This window comes from Gobio gobio, assembly GCF_949357685.1.
Source record: "Gobio gobio genome assembly, chromosome: 9".
Lineage (NCBI taxonomy): Eukaryota > Metazoa > Chordata > Actinopteri > Cypriniformes > Gobionidae > Gobio > Gobio gobio.
Window position 1 is genome coordinate 51,458,531 of NC_137115.1, and position 11,765 is coordinate 51,470,295.

Below are 11,765 nucleotides of genomic sequence, written 5' to 3' on the forward strand. Positions count from 1 at the left end.
CTTTGCAATTGCTTTTATTTGATTCAGATCTGTGTTTCCAGCATTTCATTAGTCTGTGGTCACAAGGGTCAACTTCTCTGCCAGGTTTGTTTTCATGCCCTGAAAAACCCACATCCACCCTTTCTTTCCGCATTCACCTCGGGAGCACACGAGTGCATGGATGCTAACAATGCAAGACAATTACTGTGTCACCTGTTAGTTTCTCGAATGAATAGTTTGCTTTAGAACAAGAACGCGTTAGCAAAATATACAGATGACATGTGAATTCATTCGTTTCTTTCTCACAGCTGCATCTGTTTTGTGTCAGATGCTGCCACAAAATCCCCACTTAATGTATTGAAGAAAAACAACTGTTGTACAAGGTTTATGTATTTATTCTATATTGATATATTTATGTATTTATTTACATTGCAGTCTTTTCTGAAGCTCAAATATAAAGCATCAGTTTCTTTCTTATCCCATGAAACACGGCACGGGTCACGTGTTTCCTCATCCTGCTGCTGAACTGGGACTTGAGTGATGGACTAACAAAACATGGCTCATTAAAAACCCTCGTGGGTCACATGACCTGCAGCACAAGCCTCCTGTTATCAAGGACATCTCTCCTCATTTCCAGATCTGATTCCAATCCACATTAGCACAGTTGTATAATCATCATCCAAACTCATGCCAGGATGTTTGGTCATTTATGTTTTGTACAAGTGATCAGATTTTCCACGTTGCCCACTAAGTGCTTTTGCTGGAATTGGTATGTTTGCCCAAAAAACACCCACCTTCATCTTCTCTCTTACTTGCAAGTTGCAAGATGAAACATTTCTGCATGTTGCTCTTGTAAATGTTCTTCTTCTTTTGGTTCCACAGATCATCTCAGAACGAAAGAGAATAAAACTGTCAGAAAATAATAAATGTGTTAGGAAAAAAGACAGTGTGTTTTGAGTTATTGAATGTATATTTCATTGTTTTTTATTTATTGTGGTTTTGGTTTACAGTTGTTGTTTTTTTATTCGCTTTGGTACCATTCACTCTAAAAAATGCTGGGTTAAAAATAACCCAAGTTGGGTTGAAAATGGACTAACCCAACCGCTGGGTTAAAACTACCCAATTGCTGGGTTAGTCCATTATCAACCCAACTTGGGTTATTTTTAACCCAGTATTTTTTTGAGTGAAGTAAGGTGTACATTTTCCAGGGTTCCCACGGGTCCTTGAAATCCTTGAAAGTTCTGTGAATTTGAAAGAGCTTGAATTTGTTTTGTGCAAGAAGTTTTCTGGAAAAAATACCATATTATTCCCTCCGGTCCGCTTTGTGGCCTACACTCTAAAAAATGCTGGGTTAAAAACAACCCAGATTGGGTTTAAAATGGACGAACCCAGCGATTGGGTTGTGTTAACCCAGCGATTGGGTTGTTTAAGCAAACATTTAACCCAATCGTTGGGTTAAAACAACCCATTCACTGGGCGCATTTACGAATCTGAAATCACCCCCTATACCCTCAAATAGGGCATTATTTGAGGGGACAGCCATTTGTAGTGGTGTCCGAAACCTACACTCTAAAAAATGCTGGTTTAAAACAACCCAAGTTGGGTTGAAAATGGACTAACCCAGCAATTGGGTTGTTTTAACCCAGTGAATGGGTTGTTTTAACCCAGCAATTGGGTTGTTTTAACCCAGCGGTTGGGTTTATTATTTTCAACCCAACTTGGGTTGTTTTTAACCCAGCATTTTTTAGAGTGTAGTGGATGTTATTGAGTGCACTCATTCAATCCCACATTGCACAGCAATAACGAGTGTACAGCTGATGTACACACAACGGCTGTCCGACTTCACACACTCGTTTTCATTCATTCCTTCAAGTGAACTGTATTAGTGGACTAGAGAATAGTGATTGAGGGTTTAGGGGGCGATCTGAACCCAAATATGTTCAGTCAATTACTGTATATTGTGTTCAATAAACATAATAATTCGATAATCTGTTGCCCAAATATTTTAATTAATGTAATGTTGCTTTGCTTGTTAAGTTAATGTAAACTCACGAGGCAAGAAAAACTTAAAAGTATATTCATCTTAAAACTTATGGTTACATGAGCCTAAGCTCTTTTCAATACAATCCATGCAAAAGTTAATATAATACAATAGAATATCAGATCTCTGTCATATGGCCCAAAATAAATGCAAAAACTATGCTTTTTGCATAGTTGTGTTAGTTTGACACATGAAAACTGTAACAATGTATCATACAAGGTAACACGATGTAACCTTGCTCTCACTTGAAATGTGTCCCCACATTAAGTCCTTAAATTTGAGGGTATTGGACCTGGAAAGTCCTTGAAAGGTCCTTGAATTTGAAGGTATTTTCAAAACTCTTAGTACTAATATCACAACATTCAAACATTTCAGCATATTTCAATTGTGTTAATACAATACACAAAATCACAAAGTATCCTTTTCACTACACAAAATAAGCATTTCATCTTTATAAATGTTTCATTCACAGAAACTGCCTTTCATAAATCTCACAATCAAACTTTTGATTTGCATCTCTTCTCGTTCAGTTTAATACATTTGTCTATTATTTAATCCAACCGATCTTAATGTTCAATCAATAATCATTTGGTGCACCTATAGATTTCTATAGATATTGATTCTATAGACAGAGTTTCTATTGTACTTGTTTGCAATTTCCAATATCGATTACCAAACGTAATGAATTATTTTTACATAAGTGATTTATCTTAGATGATAGCCGCCACTAAGAACAAAGTTTGTGTGTGTGTGTGTGTGTGTGTGTGTGTGTGTGTGTGTGTGTGTGTGTGTGTGTGTGTGTGTGTGTGTGTGTGAGTGAGTGAGTGAGTGAGTGAGTGAGTGAGTGAGTGAGTGAGTGAGTGAGTGAGAGAGAGAGAGAGAGAGAGAGAGAGAGAGAGAGAGAGAGAGAGAGAGAGAGAGAGAGAGAGAGAGAGAGAGAGAAATGTGCTATTTGTGAACATAGAGCAGGATAAAGAAGAAGAGAGAGGAAACAGTCAATGACCGTACAGTACATCAGATTGATGCATCAGAAGGGAAACAGATGGTATCAAATCCTCATGGCTGTCATACTTCATTCCACCTTTTGATAACACACTGGATATATAACATGACGGATTCAATTACATAAGTTAGTAATGTAATTGTGTTTTCTAATGTGGCAACTGTAGCCTGTATTAATTCACGAGTTCTCACTTACATATAATTTACAGAGAGTAATTGAAGGCGTATTTGGTGCGCTGTCCGGGGGGAGGGCCTCAAGCTCGGATTTAGGCCCGAACTCAGAGTACCCCCATATATGTAAGTGTTATAGAGTAAAAAGTGTGGAGAAGGGGTGGTGGATGGTTGCTGAGAACTGTCAACAAACGGAGGTAGGACTGCTGCGTATATATATATACACTCACCTAAAGGATTATTAGGAACACCTGTTCAATTTCTCATTAATGCAATTATCTAATCAACCAATCACATGGCAGTTGCTTCAATGCATTTAGGGGTGTGGTCCTGGTCAAGACAATCTCCTGAACTCCAAACTGAATGTCAGAATGGGAAAGAAAGGTGATTTAAGCAATTTTGAGCGTGGCATGGTTGTTGGTGCCAGACGGGCCGGTCTGAGTATTTCACAATCTGCTCAGTTACTGGGATTTTCACGCACAACAATTTCTAGGGTTTACAAAGAATGGTGTAAAAAGGGAAAAACATCCAGTATGCGGCAGTCCTGTGGGCGAAAATGCCTTGTTGATGCTAGAGGTCAGAGGAGAATGGGCCGACTGATTCAAGCTGATAGAAGAGCAACTTTGACTGAAATAACCACTCGTTACAACCGAGGTATGCAGCAAAGCATTTGTGAAGCCACAACACGCACAACCTTGAGGCGGATGGGCTACAACAGCAGAAGACCCCACCGGGTACCACTCATCTCCACTACAAATAGGAAAAAGAGGCTACAATTTGCACGAGCTCACCAAAATTGGACAGTTGAAGACTGGAAAAATTTTGCCTGGTCTGATGAGTCTCGATTTCTGTTGAGACATTCAGATGGTAGAGTCAGAATTTGGCGTAAACAGAATGAGAACATGGATCCATCATGCCTTGTTACCACTGTGCAGGCTGGTGGTGGTGGTGTAATGTTGTGGGGGATGTTTTCTTGGCACACTTTAGGCCCCTTAGTGCCAATTGGGCATCGTTTAAATGCCACGGCCTACCTGAGCATTGTTTCTGACCATGTCCATCCCTTTATGAACAACATGTACCCATCCTCTGATGGCTACTTCCAGCAGGATAATGCACCGTCACAAAGCTCGAATCGTTTCAAAAAGGTTTCTTGAACATGACAATGAGTTCACTGAACTAAAATGGCCCCCACAGTCACCAGATCTCAACCCAATAGAGCATCTTTGGGATGTGGTGGAATGGGAGCTTCGTGCCCTGGATGTGCATCCCACAAATCTCCATCAACTGCAAGATGCTCTCCTATCAATATGGGCCAACATTTTTGAAGAATGCTTTCAGCACCTTGTTGAATCAATGCCACGTAGAATTAAGTCAGTTCTGAAGGCGAAAGGGGGTCAAACACAGTATTAGTATGGTGTTCCTAATAATCCTTTAGGTGAGTGTATATGCACCTCTATTGTTGATTAGATGAGTGCTCTCCACCTGTGTCAATTATCTGAACGTGCTTCTCCCGAACCTTGTTAATAAAACATCATTTAATTAAACAACAAAGACGATTTGAAACGTAAAACATATCTTGCATTGTTTGCTATTGAATTGGGACAACAATGGTTGAACTGATTGTTAAAAGTACTAAACTGATTGAAGATCATAGGGCCTACTGTTGTGTTTCTGTGATTAAACCAAATGTCCTCATTACATATTACAATAATATTGTGTTTGAAACAATGATTATGTGGACTGAAAACATGTGCAATTGAATGAAAGCAATTGAATGAAAATTATATGTTTATCACTGAAAACTGCTCTTTAAACAGCATTATGGTACAAATGGCAACAGCTTTCTTACCTGTATGCCGTTGCTTTCTCTCCATATTTCCGATTCTTTTCAGCCTTTATCCACTGCCTACACCGCTCTGGATCCTTCACTGGAAACCGAGAGTAACTCACACCCGCTAAACGGTTACTGTTTGAATTCTTGCACCCGGGAACAATACAAGTCGACACCATTACGACTGCAAGTTTGCTAAGAAGTATTTCCTACTAAAGCAAGGCGGTATTTGACTCTGGTAAGTGTATCTATAGCAGACTGGTGAGAGTGGCATTGGATGACAACATGCCCCAGTGCATTATGGGTGTTGAAGTTTCCCTACCTATTTGGAAAAAGTTTTCTCTAGTCATGTAGCACCGATTTAAATTCACTTTTCTACTGCATCAGCCAAGTTTTATTGAAGTCATGTTGCCAGTGGTGAAGTATGCATGTAATAAAACAAGCTGTGTTACTATTGGCCGGTTTCAGGCCTATAGTCCCAGACTAAAATGCATGTTTGAGCTGTTTTAACTGAAAACAACTTGCACCGACGTATCTTAAAATATATCTGTGCCATTGTTTTAAGTCAAGATGCACATCAGTAATGTTTTTTTCTAGAGCACATTTTAAAAAGCTACTTAAAGGGATAGTTCACCCAAAAATGAAACGTACCCCATTATTTACTCACCCTTTAAATGTTCTCATTTAACTAATGCCTAATCCTGGCTTGATACGGTAAAAGACTGTTAAAATACTATGGTTAAAAACAGTTTTCTGTACTATATATAGTGAATAACTGTAATAGATCTAACCTTACATTCAGAGGTGTAAAAAGGACTCAAGTGTTACTCAAGTGAAAGTACAAGTACTGAATGAAATTTTTACTAAAAGTATCTGGCCAGAATCATACTTGAGTAAAAGTAAAAAAGTACCACATTAAAATTGTACTTGAGTATTAAAAAAGTAAAAGTAGCGTAAAAGTAGCAGCAAGAATGAAAACTAGAGATTCTTCTTTAAGCTTTTAATCTCTAAAAACATGAAGTGAATGAACCACTTACAAGGTTTTATCCTGCTTTAGAACTGTTTGAATTTAATGGTATTTAATTATCAAGCTATAAAACTACTACCTTATGCCAGTATGCAACATGCTACTAAAAGTTGTAAAACCCCAGACTTAACTTAAAGGGATAGTTCACTCAAAAATGGAAATTTGATGTTTATCTGCTTATCTCCAGGGCATCCAAGATGTAGATGTCTTTGTTTCTTCAATAGAACACAAATTAAGATTTTTAACTCCAACAGTTGCTGTCTGTCAGTCGTATAATGCATGTGAATGGAAACAAAATCTATGAGCTGGTGTGTGATGGGCGTTCTGGCACAATATGGCTGCTGTCGCATCATCCAGGTGGAGCTGCACATTGGTGTTGGTTGAGGAGATTTCCCCCTTCTATATGTAAAGCGATTTGAGTACCCAAAAAAGCGCTATATAAATGTAACAAATTACTATCATTATTATTATGTACATTGACCACACTTACGGGAAGTGATGGCGCGCTGAACGGGTGTCGGACAGAGATCTTTTTGAGGTAAAAATATTATATAAATACTGTTCGGTTTCTCGCACAAACCGATCGTTTCATATCTTAGGACATCAATGTGTCGTCACGAGCTGCGGAGTTTAATATGGATTTGTCTGTGCAGGTTTTTTTTCTCTTATAGATGATGCTAGTAGTCATGTACCATTCACATGCATTATACGACTGATAGACTGCAACGGTTGGAGTTAAAAATCTTAATTTGTGTTCTACTGAAGAAACAAAGACACCTACATGTAAGCAGATAAACATCACATTTTCATTTTTGGGTGAACTATCCCTTTAAGCAGAAGCTGATTTTCAAAATTGTGAGTGTCAAGCGTCTTTTGGGACTGAAAAGCTATTTTGCAGTGCTGAAAAGCCTCTCCCTCTAATTCCCAGGGCTGCGTTTCCCAAAACCATCGTAATGGTTGAACCAGCAATGGCAAAACCAACAATTGCCACCAATGGTCTCTACGATCAACTTAGGCTTACGATGGTTTTGGGAAATGCAGCCCAGGTCAAGGTGCTGCATTGTGGTAATTGATGCGACATGATGTCACTTCCAAAGGACCAATTAACATGTCTGACCAATTTCATGGAATGTGAAAATGAATCTCATATGCAGAATAAATACATTTAAATTAAACATTTAAAATAAACTGGGCATGAGCGCAATTCAATTGGTTTGGTAATAGCAAGGGAAAATAGAATGATCTCCAAAAAAGAATTACTTTTTGACTGTAAATAAAATTGTAAGGAGTAAAAAGTACTTTTTTTTCTTTAAAAAAATGTAATTAAGTAAAAGTATTGATTTTTTATTGTACTCAAGTAAAGTAAAAATCTCCCAAAAAAATACTTAAGTACGGTAATCAAGTAAAATTACTCAAGTACTTTACACCTCTGCTTACATTTAATGTAATTTTACAGTAAAATACCATTACATTAGCAGTTTTTGGAAGTGAAAAAGAACAAGTCATTGTGTAATTTACAGTGAAAACCCGTAAATTAACATTCCCAGAATTCCCTGCATGACACATTTGATGTATTTTCATTGAAACAACCGTTTCTTCTTAGTCTTTTCTAAAACATTAGGGTTATGTTACATTTAATGTTGATAAATTAATGTTTATAATCAGGAAACAAGTTGGGCGGGGTTAGACAATAGACACGAGTACATGAGACAAAGAAACACTTGACAAGACATGTGCTCACACCAAACATGACCTGAACATGCAGCTAATGAGAACTCACCAGCTGCATGTTCACACAAAACATGACAACATAAAAGCACGCAGCCAGTGAAGAACACCAACCACGTGCTACACAACATAAGACAAAACATGAAAGCACACGGCCGATGTAAACATGAACCGTGTGCTACACAGAACACAACACACAGACAGAAGAGCACACGCTCACATGACAAGCCAGAGCGCACGAGAACGAGCGAATGCTCATTCCGTGCGCTCGTGACAGAAAACAAACACGCGGAGCATGAATGTCCGAATCCCAACACAAAACTGAAACCCAAACTATACCGAAGTGTTGGGATCCGAACACCACGCCCCGCACACAAAACACAAGGACAGAAGACACAAGACAAACAATACAGGAGTGTCAGGGCTCTGTCACAAAACCATGAATAAACTAGACCGAAGTGACAGAACCCTGACATGTCCTCCTAAAAGCTTTGATTCATCACATGACTCTCATCACCACTGTGATTGGTAGTTGTCAGTATATATATATCAAAGGCACACAACAGATATTAGTATTTCAATAGGTTGGTGATTTAACATTATTTCAGTTAATGAAATACGGTTATTTACTGTAAATTTAACTTAAATCTGTAAAACCTAAAATGTTGCTACCGTATTTTTTTACGGTAAACTTCTGGCAACCACAGCTGCCTTTCTTTTTTTGCCATAAATTTTACGGGGGAAAAAATGTTACTCTATGCAGGTGCAAGATATGACCCTGAAATAGATGAAAACTGATTTTTTTTTAAAGGCTTTATAGAGACAGATGAGAGAGAGTGGCTTAATAAGAAGCACAAGCTGAAGTGTTGTGCTGGTCCCTCAAGACTGGAACTGTTTTAAAACGTTATAATCATTATTATAATATAAAATGTTGAGTACAGCAGTCCTTTAAATGTGTGAATAGTCTGTGTATATATTGTGTGTAGAACAGAGCCAAGGGAATAGCAATCATTGTGAGGGAACATGAGACACATTTTGAAGCGTGTGTTATTATTATCTAGAAGAAAATCAGTGCTTTTCAAAGAGCCAACAACCACAGAAAACGCAATGGCCCAGGAAAATATTCACAAGATCTGTTGCATCATAAAACACCAGGCAGCCAACAGTCTCCAACAGTCAGACTCAAGCTGTTGTTGTGACAGATTTCATCAAATCTGCCTATAATGTTCCTGTTTGTACTCATCAGTTATGCTAATCAGGCGCATTGCTATGGCACTATGAATATTGTTGTTTTATGTTCTCTGACAACATTTAATCTGCATTCCAGATTCTGGCTGTCATTTCAGTCGACGCAACATCGCACAAACATTTTGTTGTTAAAAGGGATTTACTTAGACAAAGACAGTTGAACATCTCTTTTAGAACAAAGTATTATGGAAATACATGCTACATCATATAAAACACCAGATTTTTCTCTCAGAGAACTGTTACTGTGATCTGCAAACTGAGACAAAAAATTAGCATCAGAATCTCAAAGCCCCAAAACAGGAAATTAACAACAACAACAGCCATTTTAAGAACGCCAGGAATACTATTGATCTAAAACATAAATACTGCATATATATTTCATTTGGTGGTGATACTATTGGAAGATCTGATGCATGATTAAGCTCAATTTACAAGCGTTTACAGGAAGCAGAGATGCTATTTGTTATCTTTTAAATAAAAATCCGGGGGGAAAAAACTTGCTTGAATAATAGAAGAGGAAGAAATGTACCCGATGCCCAAAAGGTCAGTGATTACTGGAGTGATAAATGGATGGAGCTCACTAGAACCACTATGAGCAAATTGCATAAAAATGGACTCTGGCAGTCTTGACCTTTCTGTGAGTGTAATTGGTTCGAGAGCTTAATATCATGCTGAATGTAACATGCAAACAGCTTTAGCTTACCAGAATAAGATTCGGTAACATTATGATTCCGGATATGATTTTCTCTACGTGTCCAAGGTACAAAGGTACAATATTGTATGATTAAGATGAGTCACAGGAACAAAAACTGTAATGATGCACATCATCGTATTAAAAACAAGATTTTGTTTGTAGTGCCAGTAAGAATATCACAAAACATGTCCCAGTCATATACATACATAGGCTATACTACACACACACAGTACAAAAGTTTGGAAACATATGTCTCTTATGCTCATCAAGCCTGCATTTATTTAAAGGTCCCATGGTGTGGATTGTTTTATTATTTTATAATGTCTCCTGAGGTGTACTTATATTGTTAGTATGATTTTTACATCATAAAATGTCATAATTTTGAAATGAAAGGCATTTTTTCTATTCTGATATTAGCCCTCTGGCTTGAATGCTCTGTTTGAAGGGGCGTGTCTGCTGTGAGACTTCAGTGAAAACGCCCACTGTTGTGATTGGCTGACATCTTTGCATTTGAAATGAGTGTTAGATTATGTGGAGGAGGGAGAGTGGTTTAGCGAGGTCTGCAAGCACTGCCAGTCCAGAGAGAGACGGACTGGGCACTCGTGGAGCAGAGACGGAGAGCTGGAGAAAGATAGCTGAGAAGGTTATATTGTATAGTTGTGAGAGCGCTGTGAGCGCGAGTTTATTTTGTTTGTATCTGAGAGTTCTGAATAAACATGAGTCAAACTTTGTAACCCTCTCAAATACTTTTACTACGTTTTTTTTACCATCACAGCCATCGAGATGAACGAATCATCAAAGTGTTGACTATAGCATTATTGTCATTGCAGAGCGTTTTCTCTCACAAAATGCTTTCACCACAACGAGACGAGAACTTCATCTTCTTCTGCTCATGTGTATATGTGGTAACACAGCGCTGTTTATCATATTAGATACATTTGAGTGTGTTGAAAGTTGTTATAATGCTACTCTGTGCGTTCGCTAGGCGGCGACTATGAGACGCTTGTTCACACTGTAGTGATCAAGATAAAAGATGGTACTCGCGGTAAATCAAGAAAACCAGATTTAAACAATAAGACTAACTGTGATGAGTTTAGAACAATGATTTGTTTCTGTTGATGAATGTCTCCCAACAGTTGCTCACCTGTCTAATAAAACACATCATATATTAAAGCGTTTTTCACTGCAAAAAATGCTTTTGAAGGGATTGAAAATAATCAAAGATATTTGATATTTGAAATCCAACAAAGAAATTTGCTTTTCATTTGCTTATCAGAAGGACCATCTGAAAGACAATAGAGAGGCCTGTAGGCCACATGAGGTGCCCCACCTTTATGTGTGATAGTGGGGGAAGTTTGGTCTGATTGGTCAGTTTAAAAGAATACATTTGGTTTCAGTCACATGGTCAAGGAATAGATAAAAGAGAATTGGAACTGTGGCTCTATCTCTCTTTTCCTCTGGCTCTTGAAGTCATCTGGGCTTCTCTTCTCTTCTCTCTCTCTCACTCTCTCTCTCTCTCTCAGGTAACATTGTATTCATGCTGTGTACGATTAATGGTATAAGTTTATCATCTCATTCATCCATTTTGAAACTATTTTAAGTGTAACCATAATCAGAATCTGTCATTAAATCCTTTCTATTACGAATACTGTGCTAACTAGTTTTGATTTAGTATTGACTTTGAAGTGCTCCCTATTGCAATACAATATAGTCATATTATAGCAACGCTCTCCCACATATTTTGCAATTGTAACTGCGCTTATCTCCGTCGTTGGTATGAGTTGCAGTGGGTGGAAATAGACAAGAAATGTACAGTTTTCTTCCATCTTTCTGATAACGTTTCTTTAGTCTCTGGCAACCCTGTAGATTGAACCACCTACAGGAGTCCACTCTTACACTTTTCTTACTTAGTATTTTTGTCTTGTTTTCAGTCCAAATATCTGAAAAATCTTACATTAAGCATTTACTAGACAAGCCACAGTTTTTGTCTTGTTTTGGGGGAAAATAACTTAAAATAAGCAAAATAATCTGCCAATGGGGTAAA